This window comes from Tyto alba, unplaced genomic scaffold (genome assembly GCF_018691265.1).
Source record: "Tyto alba isolate M040663 unplaced genomic scaffold, T.alba_DEE_v4.0 Super-Scaffold_5, whole genome shotgun sequence".
Taxonomy (NCBI): Eukaryota; Metazoa; Chordata; class Aves; order Strigiformes; family Tytonidae; genus Tyto; species Tyto alba.
In genome coordinates this window covers 1638668-1658757 of record NW_024881326.1, presented here as the reverse complement: position 1 = coordinate 1658757, position 20090 = coordinate 1638668, and the positions used below count along the sequence as shown (strand labels likewise).

At 43.7% G+C, this 20090-nt stretch overlaps 1 protein-coding gene across 1 annotated transcript in view; it reads left to right on the top strand.

Annotated features, from left to right (window-relative positions):
* The window catches only part of CUNH8orf48 (chromosome unknown C8orf48 homolog), a 117154-nt gene that overhangs the window by 51826 nt on the left and 45238 nt on the right, over positions 1-20090 (top strand). The window contains exons 8-9 of the mRNA XM_042807251.1: positions 18580-18737; positions 19570-19729. The gene's annotated coding sequence lies outside the window, so the exon portion shown is untranslated. The remainder of the gene's footprint in view (positions 1-18579; positions 18738-19569; positions 19730-20090) is intronic.

Sequence of the window (20090 nt, the reverse complement as noted above, 5' to 3'; positions counted from 1 at the left end):
AAGTGTTTCTAAAAAGTAGTTTGAGATCACAGGACGAAAGGTAGCCAAACATATATTTTATTCAGAGCTATTTTCTTTTTCCTCTGCTTTAGAAGGTCTTTGTTAACTTTATCCAGAGCCAGGGAGATAAATATTTTCCCAGGTCCTTCTCCTGTCTTCTTGTTAACAACCCTTTCCCGCTGCAGCCAGAACTTCAACAGTGACGACCACAGGGCAGGGGGATAGAAGGGAAAATGTGGAGATTTAAGAGATTTAGCACGTGAAGCAAAGAGAATGAGCACAGTTCTATAAAAAGACTGGGTTCATTACAATTGCCCAAACACTCCTTCCCTTTCCGCACACCCTCGCTTCAGCTTTTTCCATATATTTTCTGAAATGATTTCTTGCGCTTGCTGTACAACTGCAGTTCTCTCCCGTTAGTACCTCACAGCCATTCTGTATTTATTCTCCAAGGGGAGGTTATTTTCATCTCACTTAGGAAGGGTTTAATTTACTGATTTATCTGATGTGTTTGTGTGACTGTATTTGTCTTCGCTCCCTGGAACCAGGCACCTTTCCCCTTCCCCAGTAGTGACATTGGGCCACCCAAGGGCTTATTCCTGCGAGTGCAAATGAAGTAAGTGCTGCTTAATCCAGGTTATTTTCTACTGAGCATCTAGGTGCAAGATCAGAGCTTGTTTTGCCTTTCTCATTCCGGCGTAGTCAGATTGCTTCTTAGGCAGAAGGAAAATACAGAGTGACTCACTGATGTGCAAGACACAGCCAGAGACTTCCAAATCACAATTATGGGTTCGAGGGAAAGCTGTGTGCTTCAGAACTGTATTAATAGACTTGAAATGATCTGGAAATTTGTTGCCTGCTTAGTTTTCCCACATGCTGCTGGAAATCAGAAGTTGTTAATGTCTGCAGGCCAGTGGTATCCTCTAGGAAGTCAGTCACTGATCTCTACTCGGCTCCCAGAGGATGTGTGGATTCATCACCACTGCTCTCGTTACATCCAAGGAAGGGCAATAATCTTAAAGAAATGTGTCTCCCTGTTCATTTTTCAATTCCCTTTCCGGACTGACTGCGTAAGGTTTTAGTTGTCACTTCATTCGACCAGTTTAGAGGAAATGACACGTGCCCATCACTTGGAACTCGGAAAGACAAGCCAGCTCATTTGAAAAGGTGGATGGGAGGAGATACAGGCTGAGGAGGGTAGCAGCATTCAGTGAAATCCCCTAGCTCACTTTAAAAATCAGAAACAGAGTTTAATGAAAGATTAGATCCAAGTATCCTGTGCGCAGCCCTTGGATTTAGGCATTCAGGGACTCCCTGAATTTTGGGCCAGATTCTTCCTGGCAGGGGATGAGCTGACGGGCCCACTCATCCCCGAGTGCAGCACTGCACTGCAGCGTCTGTTTGGCATTTCTGCTTTGGGCTCTCCTCTGATGGTGGAAACAGTGAATTTCTGCTCCTCTGATATTTTACAGGCGCCCATGAAACGCCAACCCCCCCTGCTCGGCATCAGCTTCCCTTCGGTGCTACGGCAGTGCCCTGTTCAGCGCGGCCAGCCCTCGCAGCTCTTGCACACACAGAGGGTTTTGAGGGCTTAGGACTCTCATGGAATTGCCTTTGCAATCTCCTGTCCCACCCGCCAGGTCCTCGCTTTCTCGTCTGCTAAGGAAGTTGCTTTGGTGATGACTTCTCCTCAAATACTGGAAAAAAGCAGAGCATTCCTGGCTCCCTTGGCCTCTCTCAAGGGGCGCTTGCTCTGGAATCATGTTTTTACCTTCATTTTTTACTCTAATGAAAACCACTATCCTATGTCCAGTATTTTCTCTTCGATTCTACCCCCTTATTCTTCCATGGTCTTAGTGTTGGATTTGGTTGAAAGATTTTTACTAAAGCTCTTTTCCATTAAAAACCGTTTAGCGACACCAAACCACTTCCCAGGAACATCTACTTACTCAAAACTTCCAGCAAACAAACGTTTAGACATTCAAGACCTCATTGTGCTGTGGGCGTGTTTCACACTGACAATGTTAGACTGTTTTTTTCATTTCTTTGTGTCAGAGTGTAATTTTTTCGGAATGATAAAGCTGGAAAGAAACGCTTCCACCTAGGAAAGCAAAGCAGTTCAGTGAGGCTCTTTCCAGATCACTCTTCTTACACGTATTTATTTCATGAGGAATTTCAAAAGTTCAGTTTTCAGTTTCAGTTTGGTACAGAAGAAGGTTTGTAGAGCAAAAAATCTGAAGTTCAATCAGTTCTTAATCCTAGATTTAAAATATATCACGTTTAAATGAACAAAAAAATACCTAGAAAACAATATCTAAAGCTCTTCATGATCTTTCGCTGTTGTATCCCTGTCCTCCCATACACTCTTATCCATCATCTTCCCTTGCTATACTCTAATTATAGATTCCTTGAGGCAGAGACCTGCCAATGTTTCTGTCAGTAAAGTGCCAAGCACATCTATGATTCTTTACAAATAATCACAGAGAATGCATATTTTGTGAAACGTTTAAGCTTTTCCTCTTAAAATAAAAATAATTCTATCTGCCATATCAGGCACGATTAAATTTCAGTGTGCCATCTTTCCTTTGGTAAGATGCTAAATTAACATCTTTTTCCTCTGTCATTCTTGCTCCTTGCAAATGAGAGGCAAGGACCTCTCTCCCCTCTTCTTCCCACATTTAAGAATTTTGTTTCAAACCTAGCAGCTTAGATACCAGCCCCAGTCCTGACAAAATAATTTGAGTGTCTACGGTGTGTAAGAATAAGGGACAATCATCATAAATCTTCTTTAGCTGCCCATGGAGTCTTTGTGTTTACTGAACTTTAACTCTTTATTACCTGAAATGACACAAAAATACCTAGAGTATAAGAGGCACCATGTTTATGGCTACATAATTCTCCCTGTCTTCCCTAGAACTCTCCCAGACCTGAGCACGTCAAGTCTCTCACAAAGGGATAGCTGCATCTGACAGATCATCTTCTGTGCTTGTAGAAAGCCTGGTTTCCAAAAACAAGGCATTTCACAGGTTACCAAGTGCTGCAGAGAGCTCCTACAAAATGAGGCTTCTCAACTTTCCCTTCCTTCCCTGAGCAAATTATTCATCATTAAAAGCAAACAGGCACGTAGCGCTCGGGAGACACGGGGCCTCTCATCACCAGGCGTGTCATTCCAGACTTGCCTGCAGGGCTCTCTCTGGAGCTGGGGGCTGCAGCACAGACCCCTCCTCGGCGATCAGCTGGAACATCACTCCTCAACTGCCAGCTAAGCCACTTAGTAATTTACTGAATTTACAGTGAGGGATGGAAAAACAGTTCTTGGTGCCTTAATATAGAAGCAAAGGAGACCAACACCAAGGTTCAGTGCCTGAAAGAGCTGGCAAAGCCTTTCTTTAGTGTCTGTGTGAAATTATGACTTGTGTTTGCAGAGGTCCCCAGCGCTTTTGCCTGCTTCTGCTTTCCAGGCTGCTGGGCCTGCCTTTATTCTGTCCTGCAAAGCACCTGCAGAAACGCGCGGTCCCGCGTGTCGTGATGTTGGCCCTGCTTGCAGCAGCGTGCGGGGTGGTCTGGGCCTGTTGTGTGGCTAAACACTCCTCAACAGTTGAGATTTAAATTGCTTCGTGTCACTGTTCACTTAAATCTGAATGCAGATGTTGCTGTTTACCTTTTTCCCCTGCTCACTCCCTCCCATCTCATGCCTCGTATGGCTTTCCTTGGCAAAGATGACACACTTTCACAGTTACATGACAATTCTTAGGGAGACAAACGGAAGGAAAGACTGAATGATCTCAAATGAAGTGAGAAGCCCACCAGTGATAAAAGCTTCCTACGATATTAGAACTTAAGCATTTGTGTGTGCATGGATGTGGGTGTATAAGAAAGGAAAAATCTTCAGTTTTGAGGTCTCGGGCCTTTGCGACAAGATAATGATTTCAGGCTGAAAGCAGCATTCAACTGATCTTTTAATAGAATTCTTGTTCAGAAAAGATCTATTCAGAGAGGTGGAGATCAGAGACAACCAATAACTACATTGACCCTGTATTACATTAGACCTAAGGTAAGTCTTCGTGAACCCTGTTCTTTTTCAGAAAACAGAATGTTGTTTTCTGGCTATGAATATAAATATAGTTGCTCTGAATTTTCTTCATCAAAAGGGAAGAAGAATTATTGGCTTTTTCAAATTTTTCTGAAGTCTGCTTTGCATGAATTTGCCTTTCTTCATCTATCAGGAATCTTTCTTGAAATGAGATGGTTTATTCCTCTCTTCACAGTAAGAAGTAGTTTTTCTTTAAGACCTCTAGGGATTCAGTAATTTTGTATTAATGTCACTGTGTTACGAACTAAATTATACCCAAACATGCTGAAGGAACTTTAAACGGATAATGATTTCTTTTGTGTCATCACAAATAGTTCTGTGGATATTTCCAAATCTGTTAAGTTTGACTCTCCAGCTCAGAGTGATTCAGGATAGTGATATTAGGAAAATCAAAGTAAGAAGAAATTCCATATGGAAATCAATTTTACTGCTTGCCTTTATAAAAATAATTTACTGGTTCCATGATGTATTATCAATGAGTTCTTGCCTCACTAACTGCTAGGTTACATAGCTATTAGCTGCCCATAAATCCAGACTGTTAACCATTTCTGCTGCTGATCTGCAGTCATGGTATAACTCCCAATATCCAAAGAGGTTGCTCTGAGTTCAGGGACATGCAGTGATTATTTTGCTCCTCTTTGTGATACGCTATATCCATAAGCCAAAAAATTCAATGGCCCAAGCATTATTCCATGGAGAGGTAAAGAGACCTAACTGTTAAATCAGGCAGCATAATCAAAAGATGTGGTGAAGGACGATGAAGATGACAGAAGGAGACAGCAGAACAGCCTTCTTCAGAGGATAACTCATGGTGATTATTGCTGGTTAGGGCTTAGATGTTATTTGTCTTAATAAGCAGATTATTATCTCTTTTTTTTTTTTTTTTTTTCAACTTCTGAAGCATTTGTCACTGCTCCATGGCTGGAGACAGGATGCTTAAGGCAAGATTCCCTGAGATGAAGATGATGTTTTCCAGGTAGAGGCCTTTTATAATTAAAGGGTTTAGACCCATGGGATCCAAGTCTATGAAAGATGAATGAGTTGGCATGAGCTCCTAAAAGTGACCAAAGGAGGGAGAAAAGGGTTGGGCAAAGCAACTCTAAAAGCCTGCTTTGTCATCTGCCTTAATAAGGTTTTAACCTCCAGTCTCCCTGAAAAACTGAGGTCCTGCTGGGCTACAACATTGGCAGAATTGTTGTATGAGATTAGTGGAATTGCTGAATAATGTTATCACAGTTGTGCTTTTTATGACTTATATCATGACAGTCCTCAAAATGTTGTGGCCTGCCAAAAGGCTATTTAAGCCAGAAGAAATCTACTGATGGGAGGAGTGCCACTGAATTGTAAACTCCAAGTTTCACCCCAACTGTCCTGGACAAGAAGGGCCATTCTGCCCCAACAGATGGAAGGATGAGTGAGATTAGCAATATAAATGGGTAGTAATGGGCCATTTTGAATAAGAGAAGAGAAGAAATTAAGCAGGTTACTACTGTGTGTAGGTCTGGTGGATGGAGTTCTTCAGGTGCACCAGCTTTAAGGTCTTGCTCTATGAGATAGTACTCAAGCTGTATTTTCAGTTTATAACTCGTGCCTTGAGTTTGTATGGCTAATATGTACCTCAAGGATTTGAGATGACAGCTGGGAAAGAAAGTTGATGCTAAAATTACATTTTGGCTTACTTTCCTCTTTTTGTAATCTTCTTTCTCGCTTAATAATTAAGAGAATAACCTTTTTTCTGTGCTAGAATTAAATTATATGCTTTCACCTTTAATCTACTTGTTGTTGAATGAATTCAGTTGAAGCTAGCAAACACAAACCAGATTACCTCTGCAGAGGATTACAGAACACAAGGTGTAGGAAACCTCTTGATGTGTATCTGCCATTTGAGGTGAACCCTACAATGGAATAAGTCTCCTACTCTTCAAGAATGAGCTTGAAGACTGGTGTTACCAGCTGTGGGGTGCTGGGATCAAACCTCTTTATCGGTAGAGATCAACAATTTATACATAGGTATTTCCCAGTCATCACAGTGAGCTGTACAATTTCAAAGATAATTGATCAGAATATGAGATTGGTTAAAATCAGTCTTGTATTTCAACAAAATAAGTTGATGCTATATGAATAACAGTGCAGCCAGCAAGGTCTGGATTTCTCACGTGTGGTTTTCGTATTTTATACATCATCTCATCATCATATTTTTTTCATTAAAACCTTAGTAATTAGATCCCACCTCATTGGGACTATATGCTCCGCTTATCTTCAAACCATCTAGCAATAAACAGGACCTTCCTGCCCATCACAGTGTGGCTCTGTGCTAATATGCTGATAAAACCATCCAGGCAGAATAAAGGCTAGTAAAAGGATTTGACAGAGTTCTGAGATCTGTGTGGGGTTGCTCTGCAGGATTATTACAGTAACAGTGACTGGAAGGAGAGATTCTCCCCCTTCTCGTGCTGTGTCTGCCTAAACTTGAAAAATCCTCAAGCAAAGGTGTGTCCTCAAGAAAAGAAATGTGTAAGTGTTGTCATTTTAGTAGGATAAAAAATGAATTCTGTGCGTGTGTTAGAAAAGAAGACCAAATCTTCACTGCTGAATGTAATGCAGTTTCAAAGGCAGTTGAAGCTGGAAGATGCTAGTTAAGACCCTGAGCTACAAAAATAGTTGTAGAAGCGAATGCATAATGTGACATTACACAAAAGGATTAGTGGGAGTGAGAGTAGCGTTAAACTTTGCTCTTTGATAGGCAGTGTGGGACACAGTCATTCTCAAAAGAACCAGACTCAGATATAATCGCTGCATCTTCACCTAAATGATGGACCCCATGCTTGTAGTTGAACAAAATAGCTCACCTTTGAGTAGGGGAAAATTATACTCATCAGGTTGGAAGTCAGAGCACAGAATAGGGATGGGTAGCTTTGAAAAATGCCCTTGAAGCTTGAAGACACCCAGAAAAGCTGCTGTGACCTGCTGATAATATTAGCTTAGAGTAACTGCTATCAATTTCTTTCCTTGTGGAAAGAGGAAAACATAGGTATGTGAACAATGGTCTCCAGAGGTGAGAGAGGAAGAACTTTCAGGCTGTAGAGAGGCAGGCCAAGGAAGAAATCAGCTGTGAGCTCTGAAAGCAGCACATGGTGGTGTGGTACTCAACTGGCTCCTCAGACAGAAGTGCATCTCACCACCTATTTGGTATTTTTTCACTCAGCTGCAGACCTCCTGGCTGCCTTTGATGAAACAAGGATTGTCCCGTAGACAGAGCAGTTGCCCTCCTGATAACAGTTTCAGGGAAATTACACTCGACAGATCCATGGACAGATGGGACTTTGTGATGTGAGTGCCTGGCAGCAACGAGTCTCCCGTCGGAGCTGCTGGAGGACCTGGAAGCGTAGGAGCTGCTAAGGAGGTAAATTCAGACACCACCCAGAAGGGTCAAGGTAACTCAGACATAGTGGCTGTCATATTGCAGCAGTTTACAAAGGACAGGGAAACAGGAACGTAATCATATTCCTCCTAACCTCTTAGCTATCCTTTTGACCAGAAAGTAGGGATTTGCCCCCTCTGCATGATCCCTCTTGCTCCTTTCTTGTCCCATAAGAACCCCCAGCTGTGGCTTGTTTGGGGAGCAGAAGCTACAGACAAAATGTTCAGACCTGTGTCCCCCACAGCAGCTATATCTGTATGAACACAGCAAGTTTCAGCAAGTTAAATCTGTTTCTAATTCTGTATTTGAAAATGAGCTTAAATGCCAGTGGTGATGTAATGTTCATTTACATTTAGATTCTGTTTCTATTTATTTTTACTCCTATTAACTGAATCTCAATTCTAACAGTTTGATTTTTTTTTTTTTATCCATCCAGGCGCTCTTTAATATGAACAGCTCATTTTTTTACTTAAAGCCTGCCAAATTTCATGCCTTATTGATTCAATAAACGAAGAAGAATGACAGGTAGAAAGGGGAAATGGATGTTTCCTCCCCAAGGGAAGGCTTATAAATTTGATATGAACTCTTTCTCTAGGAAATGTTTCCTCTGATTACCACTAAGATGGCTCTGGAAGGGAGTTAGAGGGTATCATTCACCTCAGATTTGTCCTGGATATGCTTAGCTGAAGAGATGCTTTGGTTTTAAGATCTCTCCTGCATCGTGTTCCATAAACATGAACTGCCTATATGTGAGAGATGGCTTAAAAATAACTGTGTGTCTCTGATCAGCAGCCTGTCTCTCTGTGGTTCTTTGCTCCCGGTGCTGCTGTGTACTCTGACACTCCCGAGGACTATCCTGGAGGAAGGAGTTACCAAAGCACACTGCCATTAGCTGTGTCCTCGTTTGCAAATAGGCACCCTTCACTTGCAGGAGTTTGAGGAGTTTCTCAGCCCCTTCGTATCCCCAGAGCATGAGGCAAAGACAAAAGAGCCAGGGCACAGATCAGCAGGTGGCATGTGGAAATCCAGACTCAGAAGAGCAAGCCCCCAGGTATTAAGGCAGGGACCTAAGCGCTTCCGAGCATTGGGTTCATGTATTCTCCCAGAAAGAGCAAGGAGATTTATCTTTAGAACAAACAGAAGTAATAACAGCTAGAGTCATCTGCAAGATTTCTCCAAGTACTTACTCCCATAAATATCCATTGGGGTGACAGAGTTCCCTAATGTGATGGCGTTGAAAGAGTTGCTGGAATAATTAGTTTTCTATTAGGATACACACAACATTTAATGTCTCTCAAAACTATTGTTTCAGGCTCTCCACAGACAGAAATACACTGGTTGCACTGGATTCGCCTACTCACACTTTCCTTCAGAACAGAATGGTTTACAAAAGTCCCATTTTTTAATTTAAGATCCTGAGATAATTACATGACTTCAGGAGGCAAGAGACTCATTGTGCTGTGACTCAATCCAGGCAGGCATACAGGTGAGAGAATAGACAAGCCACAGCTAATAAGAAAGCTCTTTATTGTACACAAAAAGTTACATTAAACTCAGTTTATAAAGGCTGCAAATAGAAGAACTCTGCAATCAGAAAATAGCAGAATGGTGGTTGATTTTATGAATTTAATTAGCCCCTTTGCCCATTTACATTATGATAGACTCCTTAATTTTACATGATCACATCTTTTTCCAAAGGACTGCTGTCCTGAGGTTAGATATTGTTGCCAGACTTATATATCATTACTTTACTTTTTTAATAGACCATACAAACTGAATGTGGCAATTGCTTTCCGCTCTTCTCTTCTGTTACGGTGAACTGCTCTTACAGAAGAAGGCTGCAGGGAATATCAGAGTGCATAACATACAGGAGGCAATCTGTCCTACAGATTTCCACAGGTCCAGCAGAAGAGGTATGACTTTCTTTTATTTACGAGCAAGGTGTCATCCTGTAGGTGAGGTCAGAGATACTGGTCTCCTCAGTTAACCAGCTTTGCTCATAATAAGGAAATTTGCTGTGCAATTACTTCTGTGCTGGGCATTTCCAATCTTTCAGACACAATGACCAGTAGTTATTTACAAATGGTGTAAGCTGAAGTAGCTCCAACGAACTTTGGAAATCCATATACCGGGATGAAATTTGATCCTTTAAATAGACTCAGATTGACAGGCAGGAATTCATCAAACCCTGAAAGATACTTTTTTTTTTTTTTTTTTTTTTTTTGTGCTACAGCTTTTATTTCCTTGCTTGCAATTTTAGTATTTCTCAAGTTAGCTGCCTCTTCATTTTCCACTTTCCTCTCTTGCTCCCCTCCCCATCAGAACTGACAAGAACAACAGGCTTCTAAAAACACCCTCTGTAAAAATCCTCCTTGTCAGAAATTGCTCCGTATCCACTGCATGTGCTATTCTGATGAGTATGTGACCAGGACAGTCCTGGACGTTGACCCCCACAGCATGAGCTGTGATTGGGAACTTTGTTCGCTACACACTGGTCGGAGACTGGTCACATACTTCCTTTTGCCACTAAGTAGGTCCAGTAAGTCCTTCAAAACAGCTGCAATTCTGTGGTACTTCTTGTGTCATATATACTAGTCCCGAGTCGAGGTGGAAAACAGCCACTGTCCAGGACAGTAGCCTTCAAGGCAACGGAGGCCTGATCTCATCCTTCTCTGGTGCTGTTGGCCAGTACCGCTCCCAGCTGAAGGGTGGGAATAGAAGTCAAAGCAACTTTTCTTCCGAGGATTGTTTTCTTTTTCTGTACTTCAACACCAGCTTGAGAAGAACAACCATTTCCCTTTGATCCTTACAGATGTTCCAGCAGAAGCGACTCTGCCTTTCATTTGACAATCATCTCTGCAGACAAAAAAGAGAAAGGGTCCGTGCTCTTGCTGTGCAAAGAGCCAAAAGCAAATAGAGCAACATGTGTACATGCTAGGAAAGGCCATCTGTGGAGTAACAAAGCAAGTGGCCAGCAAGGACATCTGATTTATGGAAGAGCCGTTGGGACTCATTCTCTTCTCTTCCCAGCTCTGCACTTTGTAGCAATGGGCCCTTCATTTTAGCCTAACGATGAGTCTGGAATGTAGTATAATGAGTGCTACCCCTGTCAGACAACAGACCTTAAAGTTTTCTCAGCCTTTTAACAGACACGGACAGACTTCCAGCCTTTTTGTCTGAAGCTTTGATTAAACTCTGGCTGAAGTTTCCCTTTGTCGATACATTCCCTTTCAGGCAAAGGTGAAGAGTAGGGAAAAAAAAAAACAGCCGATGTCTGGGAGCACGTGGGCTCCCATCTCTATCCCTAATAGCGCCGTACACATCTAAGACACTTGTTGCCTTTCGCTGCCCAGTGTCTTGACTGCTTGGGTCATGTGGCTTATGAAATGCCTCGCTTAGTGAGGGCACTGGCTGAGATGACTGACAGCTTTTCCATGTCAGAAGACCAAACTGGCTCAATCCGCGGCGGGGAGCTTTAAAGCCTGAAAAAGAGCAGAATCTCCACCGCTCACAGGAGCCCATTAGTGATTTTCTGCTTTTGAGTCTAAGTTTAGGCTGTACCATTAGGATCCCAGATAACCTTACCAGAGATGTCGAAAGGAGTTAGCAAGAAACTCTCACTGTTTGATTCCTACCTGACCACAGAAGCAAAAAAAAAAAAAAAGGAAGAAAAGAAGATGCAGATAGAATGGGAAATACTACCACGGGGAGGGTTCTCGTAGCCTCTGTGGGAGTGTTAACGAGCTTTAATAGATACTAGATGGCAATATGTAAATAACAGAATATCAGTGTTTATTGGGCACTACATGACAGGTGAAATGCCTGATTACAGTGTTGATAATGAGTCTGTCCAAGAGAAGTGTTTCAAATTGGATGCAGATTGTAATTAGCTTTTCCCCTGCCTTTTTTTTTAATTTCTTTTCTCCTCCTTTTCTGATATACCACTCTCACTACTCACACAATTTTTCCTGTCAGGATTCAAGAGTAAAACGAAGCCATTACTGACCTTTCACCATGACGAGTCGTTCCTGAATCTCGTTAATATTGTCAGATCTTATCAGAAAAGCGACACAGACGTCTGCATCAGCCCTCTGCCTGACCGCGTCTGCCACCACAAGGAAACATGGGACCAGAAGGATGGGGCATCTCTCTCTATTATCTTTAGCTAGCACAAGTCATGACACAAAGATGTGTTAAACTTTTCCCATACATACTTCTTGCAGAACTTACACGGTGCTCTAAAATAGTAGAAAGAGGAGAGGCGGCTTTTGATTTTATTTGCAATTAAAGGTTTCTTCTTTCAGGCAACCGTCGATGTAAAATGCAGCTGCTGCTCCATTGCAGTCGGCCGTAGCCCGACACGGACTGAGGGCTGCTTGGCTGCAGTCACAATGCACATGAGAATGCTGTTAGCATTTAATCTTAATTATAGGGTAAGTGTTACTACCTAATCTTATCCGCATTTCATCATATAGCCGTGCCTGTAACCTGGATTTCAGCCTAACTAGTGTCTCATTATTCTCTTCTTGCTACGCCATCAGGAGTGCTTCCATTAAGCTCAGCAGAAGGATCAGGCTATCCAGTCAAGGCAAGTAATGGGTTCTAAGCCTAAGCCCCTGCTTGTGTGGTTTTTTTTTTTTAACATTTGCTTCTCTTCAAACTAATCCAGGACCACTGATCTTAATTCTGATGTGTGTAAGGGCTTTCAGCATTAGGATCTGGGTGTAAGAGCCTGGTTACCCATCACTTTGCCTACAAGATGAGATATCTCTTGCTTCTTACCTCCCATCCATGTGTTTGGAAGTCTTCATGATCGGGTGGCGATACAAGAAGGCAGCAGGATGATAAAGGAAGATGAAGGCGTAAAAAGAAAGGTTAGGAATCTGTGAGCAAGGTTGCTTATTCTTCTGCCTGGTTAGTTATCGGAGACTTCCATGCTCCCGGGCTGCCCCAGGCTCCTCTTTAAAAATCTGAAAAGAATGTTTCCCTCTGCCCGTGTTAGGACAATCTCTCAGACCTGAGAAATATTCCCAGCTATTTGCAGGGAAATCTGGTAATTAATGATAGTCATGAATATATTAAAGATAAAGTTCAGTCAGAAAGCAGATAAAAACAGTCAGAATTTGTGCAGGGTGGGGCTTCTAAAGCATGTAATGAGTTGCTGGTTCTTTCTCAGAAGAACCCTTACCATAGTCCAGGGAAAACCAATTGATTTTCATGCAGTTGCCTGCTATGGCTATGGCTATTTCTAGGAGGAAAAAAGCAGAGAAAAACAGTGTTTTTTCACTTTTCTCTGAAATGTATAATGAAAGCATGGAAGATGAACAGTTATAGAGGTTCTAAAAAAGCCTGATTCTTCTGCCTCTGAGAACAGAAATAACATAACCATACCTCAACGTATTATCCTGATGTAAGGCAGCACAGCTATTGAAATGTCTGCACACATTGCAAGTGTCTCTCCACTGTCATTCTGCCAGAGCTACAGCTGAGGCCTCAGGAGAGAAGTGAGCTCAAAGCAGTGCCTCACGTTTGTCTCCTTCTCCGTGTCGAGAATCACGACTGCAGCCTTTCAGCCCCTTGAGATATTCGTTTCTCAGTAGCCGGTGAACCCTGACAAAGCAGTAGGACAGGTCCCTACAATGAGGCGCTTCATCCTCAAACAATCACAGGGCTGCTGACTGCCTGGTGACATGATCTAGTAAAGCCATTTGATTTCGTGAGAGAAGATTGTGGCGTGATTAGCAGAGCGCTTGTATCCCGATACAGAAAGGATAACATTGCGCAAAGCTATCACGGGTCTGAACCCAACCTGTCAGGCAGCCCAAATCTACTTGTGCTCTGGTGGAAGGGTCCTTGGCAAGCTCTGCTTTCCAGGATTATGCCCCCGCTCCTGCAAAAGCCAAACCCGTGTCCAGACGACAGCTCCCAGGCGTCATTATTTCTCAAGATGATAGTCTAGCAAAACGGCAAAGAGCAAAGCCAGCCTGAGAGGTTTTGCAGGTCTGAGGAATGTAAGTATATGTGGGTGCCCTGGGTGCCCAGCCTTGGGATGGTGTGCTTGGGAAAGGGGGAGTCCTGGTTTCAGCTGTGAAGTGTATTACAAGGGACAAGGTAACTCAAGAAAGGAAGAGGTGTAAAATGGTAGGGATGCCGTCTCTTAACAAAGCGTCTGAGACAACTGATTGCCGTTTGAGCAAGACCCTGCCCAGGTCTTCCTCCATTTTCCCCTTGATGTCTCTGTTCTTGTTATTTTTTCACTTCATCACTGGAAGGAATGTGCTGAGGTGCAAGTGTATGCTCTGTCTACCCACGGTGCAAGCAGCTGTTAGCTAAGAAATGAGATGCTCAGAGAGGCATTTTAAAATACGGTGTGATTTTGATGAACATTAAATTTCTTTTAGAGGACAGCATGCTTCCATACAGAGACACCGGATCTTTTCCCTGTGAATAAACAGCAAAGTATCAATCCTTCCTTTTAAAAAAAAAGAAAAAAAGGGTTTTAGTTGTGAGACAAATGAACATGAATGCCTCCCCCTCTTTCATTTTACAAAAAGAGTCTGACTAGGAAACTAATTAAGTGGTTGGTTAACTTTATGCGTTTAAGTAGCTTCATTTAATTTTAAGTCAAGTTACTGTGGCTTCCTACTGAAAGCATCAGCAGAAAGGCGGGCAACTAAATCTCCATAAAAATGCTGTTAATCTTGAGAAGACCTTGAATGGCTTCTGCATTCCCTAATGGACTCTTTCGTGCTCTTTTCTTTTCACAGCCTCATTCCTATGAGGTGCACTTTTTCTTGTGCGCCAGTAAAAGTACACTATATTCAGGAAGAACCATGAACCTTCCTTGAAATAATAAGCTGTAACTCCCATTGAATAGAAATAGAAATAGAAGTAGGATGCATACTGTGAACCTGACGTTGGCTCAGCAGTGCAGCAGGTATAGAGGACAGTGCCAGCCAATAACTCAGATGAGACGCCTGTCAGGCTTCTTCCATGCGTACTACGTAAATTTTAGAAAAACTGATTCATCATGCAAGATTTCTGTACTTTACTACAGTGAAGTTATACGGTGTTTTTCATGATGACATGCCCATGATGCGACTTTTTGCATGGGAAGACACAAATTTATGCATATTCATCATAAAGGAAAAAGAAGAATTTCACGTATTTAGGCTTGGGTTCACATCGGAGACAACAGGTACATCTATATGGTATTTTGAGCGTGAGCTTGCATCACTGCTTGAGTCCAAAGTCCCCTTGTATCACAGTGTTTGCCCCCAAACCTACACTCAAGCACAGCTTTTGGTAAAATTTGGGTGCATGCTGTTGACTGACGTGTTTAAAGCTGGGACCTCCATCCCGGTGTGGCCAGGCCAGGCCGGGCACTTGGGTGAGCACAACAGGTTGCACCTTCCCTCCCGGCATCTCCACGTAGCCCAGGCTGGGCCCAAGGCTTTGGGTCTTTTGGGAAGGGCACAACAGTGGATTGAGGAGAAAAGGAGCTCCCTAAGCTCAGCCTGCCTTGTAACTGTGCAGGCAGCCGTGGCCTGCCGGGCCTACGAGCTAAGCAGCTTGTGGGTAAACCAGCGTGGGGGCCACGGCAGGTTTTAGCATTTTCAAACCAAATGCAAAAGGTGTTGGGTTTACATGCTCTTTTTTTACGTTCTGTCTTGCACAAATCAAACCCTCCGGGGACGGATCCCCTGCAAGTTTTGCCGCCCTCCTGCACTTCGCCCACCTTGGAGGACTTGTCACGCCAAGACACGCGTTCCTGGCGGTGTGGGTGGCTGCTAGCGGAGAGCCAGGGGCAGGTGGGGAGCCGCAGGTGCAGGCGCCAAGGCGGCATAATCACCCAAGTGGCAACGTTAGCAGAAGGCAGACGCTGAGCCAGAAGCAGCAACAATATATTCAGAAAGAGCAAAAGCAAAGGGTAAGGCGGAAGAAGGTGGGGCATCAACTGAAACAGCGAAGGCGGCAGCAGTCATCTCTCCTCCTCGTGTGCTCTGTCAGCTCGGCCACTGGACACATTTTCACCTGCCTGGACCAGTCACCACGAATGTGTCACACCTTGCTGCTGCCATGGAAAACGTTACTAAATTCTTGAGCTTCCAGGAGTATTTAGAACGAAAAAGAGCACTCATCTCTCATTCCCACATGCCCCCTCCAATGTCGGCTGTCACTGGCAGTGGGCACGCGTTAGTCACTTGTTTGGTTCAGCTGTTTTGCCTGCTGCTTGGGTTTAATAGAGGTTTTCTGGCTTTGAAAAAAACCTCCAGCTATTGGTTTGATGACAGTGCAGAGGTGGGGTTCCAGTACAGCACATGAGATGCCATCTACCCATTTGTTTTTTTAATCCTGTGGTGTGCCATAATGTGGGGGGGCTAAGGATGGAGAAGAGGCTCATATGTTACCTTTATGTATGGCTGTACCATCCCCTGCATACCCTTCACTATTCTTGAGCACTGTATATACTTGTGTGTGTTTAATTTCTCATATTTCTTTGAGTATACTTCCTATTTTTGGTGTGGTTGCATCTGTATCTGTTTGTGGGCTAGACTGAAGAAATCAGCCAGCCTTCTCCTCCCTGTTCCCTCTTTGTCATGGATTTGTTACAGTCAACTGACATGAGGTGCAGCAGCTGAGCAACTGGGGAGTTGTTTATCCCCCAAGAAAGCCCTTTACCGTCAGGCTCAGTATTTGTTCTACCAGGAGACTTATGCTCACATACTTTAGAAGTTGCAAGATCTAAGGTTGTCGAGTGTCAAGTAGCATTTTATCCAGGAGCCAAATTTAAGATATAAAAGTTCAGCCATGAGTTTGGCTGGGCTTTTCAGATAATCCCACAGGCAAGAACAGAACTGTGTAGGACAATGGCCAGAGAAAGAGAGGATCATTGCCACACCATTACAGGTAGTACATTATTTATGACAAGTTTAGAAAACCAGACTGTGTCATATCAATTTATACCAGACCACTGAGGGCCGACTTCAAGGAGTAGCGTTGGTGATGTTAGACTTGGTAGCAACCTTTATTTCAGTCTTATGTCTGTACTGGGAGGAACTGGTATCGCTCAGATAATGCTGGTAATCAAGATAGGGATCACTTGCACTTTTTAAAAGATGAGGTGGCACATTTTGCAAGTGTATTTTAGAGTACAGGGTGCTCCCAGCCCCGTCCAACCTGGCCTGGAACCCTTCCAGGGAGGGGGCAGCCACAGCTGCTCTGGGCACCCTGGGCCAGCACCTCACCCCCCACACAGGGAACAATTTCTGCCTTACATCTCACCTAAATCTGCCCTCTGACAGTTTAAAACCATCACCCAGAGTCCCTCCCCACCTCTCCTGTCCCCCCTTTAAGCCCTGGGAGGCCGCTCGAAGGGCTCCCCGGAGCCTTCTCTTCTCCAGGCTGAACCCCCCCAACTCTCTCAGCCCGGCCCCCCAGGGGAGCTGCTCCAGCCCCCCCAGCATCTCCGTGGCCTCCTCTGGCCCCGCTCGAGCAGCTCCGTGTCCTTCTGCTGTTGGGGGCCCCCGAGCTGGCCCCAGCACTGCAGGGGGGTCTCCCCAGAGCGGAGCAGAGGGGGAGAATCCCCTCCCTGGCCCTGCTGCCCCCCCTGCTCTGGCTGCAGCCCAGGGCACGGGGGGGTTCTGGGCTCACGGGCAGTTTTCCCCCCACCAACCCCCCCAGCCCCTCTCCTTGGGGCTGCTCTCCAGCCGCTCCTCGAGGGCCCAGCCTGGGTTTGTGCTGGGGATTGCCCCGACCCATGGGCAGGACCTTGCCTTTGGCCTTGCTGAACCCCATGAATGAATTGTTAGCAGAGAGGTAACCCCACAGAGACGGAGCCATTGGGTGACTGAGCCCTGGGGCTGTGGGGTGGCGGAGAGGGGAGTCAAGTGGATGGGGGTGTCAGACCCAATTCTGCTTTACAGGATGGAGGAAAGTGTGAGCTGAGCCCCTCATCAGTCTCTGGGTTAATTTCTGCCTCTTCCAAGGTTGTGGAAAGATGTAGTGGATTTGGGCCTAGGAATGTAGAAGTGTCTCTCTTGGATACATTTTTGACATTTAAAATCCCTTTAAAGAACTCAAAATGCGGTGGTGAGGTGATTTCTGGGGTAGATGTGCAAATTAATGAAACCCGTGAAGATACAATGCACCACGGTGGTATTACTGCCGTTAAATTATATTCATACAAGTGTGCGTGTGTGTGGTGGGGGGAAAAAAGGGAGATGCTGAACTTTAAAGAAACAGTTATATGGAACTGCAATTTCCTGCTATTTTAAGCATACTGTATCCTCAGTATTTGCTGGCACAGAAATCTCAGTAAACATAACTGCTCGTTCAGCATATCCTAATTGTTTTCAGTATATGTGGCTGTATGGCACTGATATTAATTGCATGTCACTGTTCCTGAATTAAAATGTTCCTATTTACTAACCTCCTTCCTCATTATAGTCCTGAGCCACTGGAGAGTTTGAAGCTCATCTATTTGTCAAATACATTTTGTGAGTTAATTCTTCTGTCAGCATTGTATCCACTGGTAACAGCCCAGGAACTGCCATTTCACTCAGAAATGGATCATCTAACCTGACTGTGCTGTCAAAGATTATGCAAATAAATAAACAGGTAACTTGAGACATTATGTGTCTGTGCTAGGAATACCAAGTCTGATGTCACTGTTGTGGTAATAAATTAACCAACATTAATGATTGATAATCATTATAGATAGATGCTCATTATGAAATGGGTTACTTTGTTTTCTTTTGTTTCTTTTTAGTTAACAGCTGCTGAAATACTGAACAGCCTGTTTTCAAGCTGACAACTACTTAGGACCCAGAACAATTTATTTTCTTAAATAAAACTAGGCAAGGAGGTTTTTTTTTCCTGGAAATTATGTAAGATTTTTTACTGTGTCTTCCATACTGAAGTGGGATGAAAGGTCAAAACTCATTAAAACTTTAGCAAAGTAGAAATCTACATGAAAAGATTAATTTGGTGTTTTAATTTTTATAGTCCTTGATTTGTCAGAGTGCCTAAGTGTATGATTAATTTTCTGTATCTTTAATTTCAGCCACTTCCTTGGGGTTTTATTGAGTCAAAAATTGATGGGATTTCTGCGAGTCTGGTCTTGGAGTGTCTGAGAAATAAACTTGAAAAACAGAGAAGGACAACATGCCTTCCAAGAAGCTCTGCCGCTATCTCCTTCTCTACACCAAGCAGTGAAGGATGGTAAGAACCCGTTCTTTGCAAAGCAATGGCCCGGTAGAAAAAAAATTGTGCTTCACGTGGCACGGACAAGATTCATCCCAGACTGACTGTGTGGAGTGCTTGCAGGAGCAGGTAGCTGCAACATCTGGAAACTGGTCTCTTGTTCAGACCGGTCTCAATCTGGTGCTATCCAGGGTTACTTACCTTTTGGATAAGGAGAGGAATCAAACTTTTTTACTATCATGTTTAATGTTTTCTTTCCTGGAGCCTCTACAGGCCATTTTCTGTAGTCTCAGGGTTCCCTTTCTCTGCCCTGCTAAACAACAGCTGGGTAATGGAGCAACCAACTTGGCTGAAGATTTTTAGCTGCTTTCAAATTGTCTCTGTCAATGTCAACCAGGATTTTATTCCCACAATCCCATGGCTGTGCTTGGCAGCTTGTAAATCAGATGTACGTCAGTGAGAAGGAGTGGATTCCTTCTGTCTTAATCTGCAGCCTCTTACTTTTATGACTCCTTTGTATCATCAGTCTTTATTTCCATCACAAGGAAAAAATGTCTTCCCCCAGCGGCTGCATCCAGATGAATGTGTTTTATTCTCAGCAAGATCCGAGGAGGGCGATTTACAAGGGTTCTGGGCACTCAGGACGCAGGAGCACTGGTACTTTCGAAACATGCCTTGTATATGATGGATGGGGCATATTATCTAAATGCTAATAAATACTGAGCCACAAATTGGTTCCATTTTTCTTCATTCCTCTGCTGCCCGTGGTTGTTGAATGACGCTAAATCTAGCCTCAGACACATTACAGTGCTAATTAGTTCCGATTTCTTTCTTTGTTCTTTCTTTCCAGTAGGGCAATATGGATGTGCTGCCTCTGGGCATATTTATGTTACAGCCTCATTGGCTCGCCTCCACTGAGAGCCCGTGGTGCAGTTTGGTGTGAGGCGGACGGGGTGCAAAGCTGGTGTAAATCTCGTCTGGCACAGGACTCTTGAGCATAATTTAAAACGGTCAGTAGGTTTGTGTTCCTTACTAAACTCTGCAGGACTTTCCCGGAGGGATGATGTCCTTTGAATGTACATTTGATCACATACACATGATATAATGTGCTCTACCAGATGAATACTTGCCAACAGCATCTTCTGTGTAAACTGAAGAACAAATCAGTTGTTCTTTTTAGCATTCTAGATTTTAGGTTCTTAAAGATAAGCCGATGGATATTGACTTCTCCACTTCACATTTTGAGGCAAAGTTTCAAAAGCAAGCGCGTGACTTCCGCTTAAATAACTAAATATACTCTGCTGCTGGCAGTGCCTGAGTAAAACTGCTGCTGGCAGGGTGATGGCTGGACCCGCAGAACCCTTTATGTCA